Below are 6,216 nucleotides of genomic sequence, written 5' to 3' on the forward strand. Positions count from 1 at the left end.
TCTCAGCTTCCTGTGTAGGTCGGTTTCTGGAGCTGAGAGAGCGAGTAGATGATTGAATGGTCAACCTCAAAGGTACACCTGTTGGAGGGGAAAAAAGAAATCTGGTATCCTTGAGGGCTGCTACCAGATTCGTCCCAAAAAAAGCAAACAGTTTTCACCGATTTTCCACAAATAACAGTTTGTTGATGCCGGTTTCTTCCAGACTGAAATTGGGTCCTCAGGACAGAACACTTTTAGCCAAAAGCTAAAAACGGTCTCCGGTGGAAGTTTTTTTTTCTTTACCTTTTGTTACCAACCATTTGGGGCACAAATTGAAGGGCAGAGAGCTGGGGGTTGAGGAGGTGGAGAAGAGAAAATTACTTTTTCAGGCAAGAGAGATGGAAACAGTCATTCCAGAGCAGGAGAGCAGTAAGACAAGGGACAGGCGGGAGACTCGATGGATTTAGCTGATAGAGACTTGGGTCAAGAGTTTCAGGAGGACCAAGGTGTTCTAATAAGAGACCAGGTGTTGATGAGAAAGGTGTGCACATTGCTGGCCAGCACCTGAGGGCTTTTGTGTGGAGCAGCTTGCACAGCTGTGTGGATATGTACCTACAGCGTGTCCTGGTAAGTGCACTATTATATTGAAAGACTGTGCAGTAGGAATCATCCACGGGCCCGGTGAATATCCTCTGCGGAGGTGATTTGGCCCACTGGCTATCCACAGTGCTCTGGGGACCTCCGAAGCCTGCTGCTTGCGGATTCACTGCAGGTTAAAAAAAAAGAGAGAGAGAGAGCTGCCGCTGGTGTGAGTCCTGCTGCCTACAGAGTGTGAGACGGTTGCGCTACTGATTCTTGATGAGCTGGAGTCATTAACATGTGATTTTTTTTAACAGGTCACGGTATAATGATAGAGAGAGAGAGAGAGGAAAAGTACAGAATAGGAAATATTTAAAGAAGTGTTTTTCCCTGTTGAACCTTTTTGCATAGATAGCAGAAGTTTCTGGTTAAGTGTAGGCAGGCGTTCCCCTTGAGAATGCATCTGTGTGTGGATTGAGTCCAAGTGAGAGAGAGAAGTATTGGTAGAGGGGCCTGTGGGGTTACTTGTTGCCACCAGCCACCCCCCCCTCTCCAAGTGGTCGATAGGAGCTAGGAGAAATAATGAGCAGGAGGCATTTGATGAAATGCATGGGCATGATTCTTAACTACTAGCCTCTTTCTCACTCATTCCACCCCTCCCTCCCTCCCTCCCTAATTTCTCTCTTTCTCCCTGCAACTATCTCTACATCTCTAGCACTGTCATTGCAGGTTTAAAAATACACACAGGACCCATTATCCCTCCTCCATTGCTCTCCCTCGCTCGACATCCAGCCGTGCTGCTGATTAGCACATCTCCTAGCGTTAGCTAGCGCGTTAACTCCAGCCGCTAAAAACATCTGCACCTGCGGGCCAACACAGCCTGGGGCACTGCACTGCCTTAAGTGCGAGCGGGGTTACTGGAGGGTGGTGTGAAGACACCCCAGCTGCACTGCCACCAGGCTGGGGCCCCCCAGGGGTAAGTGCAGGTATGTGTGAAGCCCTTGATTAAGTGCTGGTAGCGGAGGTCGACGCCAAAGCGTGTACCCTTGTCATCCGCCATTTTACCTCCCAACCCAAACACCCTCCATGGGAGGTGTGCTGGAGGGAAGTTTGCTGTCGGAGGGTGTGTAGTGGGGGGGGGGGGGGGTGTGGTGCGCAGCGTCACCAAGCCTCAGTATCACCCGTGACTCTCTTCATCTCACCCCACCTGTTCTTTTTTTCCCCTCTGTTTCAGAGGCCTGCGGGATGGTAAAAATACATCCATCTGAAAACGTCCTTGCAAAAATGGGCTTCATCATTTTACCCCCATCCCCCTCCCCCCTCCCCCACCCCCCTCTTCTCCCCAGCGGTTATGAAAGCATAACTTGGGGGCAGAGACAAGGTCAGCCAGCAGCTTACATGCGAGACAGATGAGACCGAGCTCAGGCTTGCCGGTGGGGGTGATTCACGACACAGATACGTCCTGAGACTCGATGTCAGATTAGAGGATGGGGCCACGGCTTGTGTCTGAGGAATCGCTGTGGTAATTTGATGTGATAAACCACACTCTATACACCACAGCATCGGGCCGGGTAATGTTCGGGTTATGATGGCATCAGAGTAGCCGCAGGACGGGTTACATGAAAAATGAATTGTGTGTACATTATATGTGTGTGCGTCTGTGTTTTGGATCCGGTGTGCATGTGTTTATTGGCATGTCAGTGGTAGTCAGTGCTTTCCTTTGTGTAGGCTTGTGAGAGCAACGTATATGTATATGGATGTATTTGATGTATACTGTAGATAGACTTTTATTCAGTCATTCAAACTGTACATAATGTAAGTTAACATGTACACCACCATCAAGGAAAGAGAAATACGACAGAAAGCCCATTTCATCTATAAGCATAGGATAGCATGTTGCCTCCAAGGGAACAGAAATAAACAAACACTCTCTCTCATACACACACACACACACTTATCTACCCTGTAACGATCACCCATGCTGTGGTAATTTCAGCAATCAGTCTCACCAGTTGACTCAAAGCTGCGAATCAAAGTCAAACACGCCTCAAACGTGTTCTGTTAACACGCATTAATCTGGGGGACTTGAAGGCAGAGCTTGCAGTTTGCGTGCGTGAGGCGTGGAGAGGGTGACATTAGATCAGAGAGGCCCGCGCTCCCGGAAGCGGACGCTTCCCGTTGTCCTCTGGGTCTGAGCCACGCTGGTGCGTCAGCTGTTTGCCGGACGACTTGAAAAGACTGACTGAAAATGAATAAATGAAGCCCAGAATGCTGACCTTTCAGATAGCATTTGCAAAGTTCCATGTCCTTTCTTTCTTTCTTTGTCTCTCTCTCTCTCTCTCTCTCTCTCTCTCTCTCTCTCTCTTTCTCTCTCTGGTGATCTGCTTTTCATCTGTTTGTTTTTCCATTTTGCTTTGTGGCTGCCATTGTTGTATGCGTGATAGGTGTATCACTGTTCTAATGACTTTTGAAACAGTTTGTGTCATGAGATGAGATGCCCACAAATCCATCTTCCCTTCCGTCCACCTCCCTGCTTTGTCCAGCTCATCCACAAACTGACCACGACTTTGAGCTCCTCATTGATTAAAAGGCAGAACCTCCCAGGAATATGTCAGTGGGAAATATCACTATAGAGCTACTCAGGTTATCCAATGAGCTGGATTCACAAAACCTTTTGGTAAAATGTCCACATTTTCTGCAATCACTGCAAACGTAAATATAAAAACGTACGTACTGTAGCTTTAAGTAAAGACGTTGAATTTATACTTCATTCATTATCTAGATGTCAGATAGCAGAGAAGACTCTCTAAATTGATGATTACAACATCAGTCATTCGTAATAGCATGTGAGAGCGGGAGGATTTGACGGTTGGCCGCTAAGCCGTTCTCATGAACTGGGAACAGCGGCGGCAGCGGCAGCAGCGGCGGTAGCAGCGGGGCCGAGTGACTGATGACTCTTGTCATGCGCTGATGGGGAGGCGAAATGTTCCTTGTAATTGCACACGAGAAGCGCACCTCCGCCCGATCCCGCCGAGAGATGGGCCGGGGGAATTCCGTCAGAGCCGATGTGAATATCGGCGTTAACGGGAGTTAATTACAGCATGGGGTCGTGGCATGGGAGTTAGAGGAAGTGTGCCTCTGTGTGGGGGGGAGGGGGGGTGGGGGTGGGGAAGGAGGAGGTGGGTGGGCGGGAACCAAGGTGAACAGGGTAACAGTTCCTGATCACGTAGCTCAAATACGAGATGGAATATCTCCACTTCCTAAGAAGTGTGTTTACAGCAGAGGATGACATAGAGCTTCCCTGTGGCGGTATTTAAGAGAATATATGTATGTGTCCTCCTGTGTACAGCAGGGGCAGGTCCTCCAACCCGGGCTCAGGAGCTCAAAAGCACGGCTGCCAAGAGCACATTTGTTATATTTGGCCAATGGCAGACTGCTGAGCCCAAGAGAGGGGGGGGGGGGGGGTATTTCTTCAATAAAGGCAACAACATTAATCTATATTTACCAGAATGGATTCCTAAACAGTTCATATGTAGGCTATACTGTAAGTGGGAGAGAGGCCACTGCATTCATCCACCACTCAGTATGCTTACCGTAGTCTGAGGGATGCTTACAGGATTTTTACACAGAGGATATTGTTTTCTAATGTCCCCCTTGTTAAATTCATTGTTTTTTGCGACTTGTATTTGTTATTGTTATCATTTTACATTTTCATATTACTGTCATAGTTATTGCCTTGGCAACGCATTCATATGCTGCACTTTATGAGAGTAGAGGGAGGGGGTGATAGAGAGAGGGAGCGAGAGAGAGAGAGAGTGAGCGAGCACACAAGAGAACGAGTGAGAGAGAGAGAGAGAGAGAGAGAGTGAGCGAGCACACAAGAGAACGAGTGAGAGAGAGAGAGAGAGAGAGAGAGTGAGCGAGCACACAAGAGAACGAGTGAGAGAGAGAGAGAGAGAGAGAGAGTGAGCGAGCACACAAGAGAACGAGTGAGAGAGAGAGAGAGAGAGAGAGTGAGCGAGCACACAAGAGAACGAGTGAGAGAGAGAGAGAGAGAGAGTGAGCGAGCACACAAAAGAACGAGTGAGAGAGAGAGAGAGAGAGAGAGTGAGCGAGCACACAAGAGAACGAGTGAGAGAGATGCTGTGTATTTAAGAAAAGTTTTAAGTGATTGGAACTCTGGCAGTGTGTTCTTCATTTGAACGTAGCGGCCATTAGGCTGGAGGAAGGGGCGAGAGCCATCACTCTGTCTGCAATTACCCTCCTTTAGGCTGCTGCCCGCAGATTTATGGCCTGCGAGAGGGACACAGCGGATCAACAATTATCGCCCGTTCGGAATTAAATAGACGATTTGTAATGTTAATCGCCTTAGCTGTGTCCTAGGTCAGGCCTGCGGAATAATCAGGTCGGGACGCAGCCCAGAGGAAATCAATTTGGCGCCTCCTCACGGGTACCTCGACCATCTCCTTCTCTGTCTCTCTCGGTATCTTACTTTCTCCATCTACTCCTTACTCGTGCTGCCTCAACACACACACACACACACACACACACACACACACACATGAACATGGGTGGACACACACATGCACACACACATGAACACGGGTGGACACACACACACACAAACACACACACACACACACACACACACACACACACACACACACACACACGCGAACACGGGTGGACACGCACACACACACACTGTATTACTGTATCTGTTCTTTTGCCTGCCCGGTCTTGTGTTCTGCATTCTCTGATGTAAAATGATAATAATCAGCATGTGGAGTGCCAGTGGAACCCCAGGACATCGGGTTACCACAGGGGACCACTGGCACTTAGAAATCAACTGTATAATTAGTTATTTTGGATGAGGCACGCTTTATAAATATAAACATAGTTTTGATATATTGGGAATTAGTATTATTATTATTATTATTGTTGCTGTTATTGTTATTGTTAATAATAATTGATTGCTTTAAATTTGTATTTTAAATTTATACTTTTGGTGTGTGTAATGTTTTTCTAATGTTTTGTAAGTCAAAACCATCTGCTAAATACCATACCCATACCCATACCCATAACCAGACATTCTTGTTAAATTGTCTGTGCTAAAGGGCACGCAGTAAATGATGCAGAGAACCCTGTAGCCCCTCACTCCTGTAGCCCCTCACTCCTGTAGCCCCTCACTCCTGTAGCCTCTCACTCCTGTAGTCTCACTCCTGGCCTCTGACTCCTGTAGCCTCTCACTCCTGTAGCCCCTCACTCCTGTAGCCCATCACTCCTGACCTCTCACTCCTGACCTCTCACTCCTGGTCTCCCACTCCTGACCTCTCACTCCTGTAGCCCCTCACTCCTGGCCTCTGACTCCTGTAGCCTCTCACTCCTAACCGCTCACTCCTGGCCTCTCACTCCTGTAGCCCCTCACTCCTGACCTCTCACTCCTGTAGCCCCTCACTCCTGTAGCCTCTCACTCCTGTAGCCTCTCACTCCTGACCTCTCACTCCTGTAGCGTCTCACTCCTGGCCTCTCACTCCTGGCCTCTCACTCCTGACCTCTCACTCCTGGCGTCTCACTCCTGACCTCTCACTCCTGGCCTCTCACTCCTGGTCTCTCACTCCTGTAGCCTCTCACTCCTGGTCTCTCACTCCTGACCTC

The 6,216-nt window shown here is 48.6% G+C and overlaps 1 protein-coding gene across 1 annotated transcript in view; it reads left to right on the forward strand.

The window, feature by feature from the left end:
* The window catches only part of dntt (deoxynucleotidyltransferase, terminal), a 71,722-nt gene that overhangs the window by 35,505 nt on the left and 30,001 nt on the right, over positions 1 to 6,216 (forward strand).

Source organism: Clupea harengus, chromosome 13 (assembly GCF_900700415.2).
Source record: "Clupea harengus chromosome 13, Ch_v2.0.2, whole genome shotgun sequence".
Taxonomy (NCBI): Eukaryota; Metazoa; Chordata; class Actinopteri; order Clupeiformes; family Clupeidae; genus Clupea; species Clupea harengus.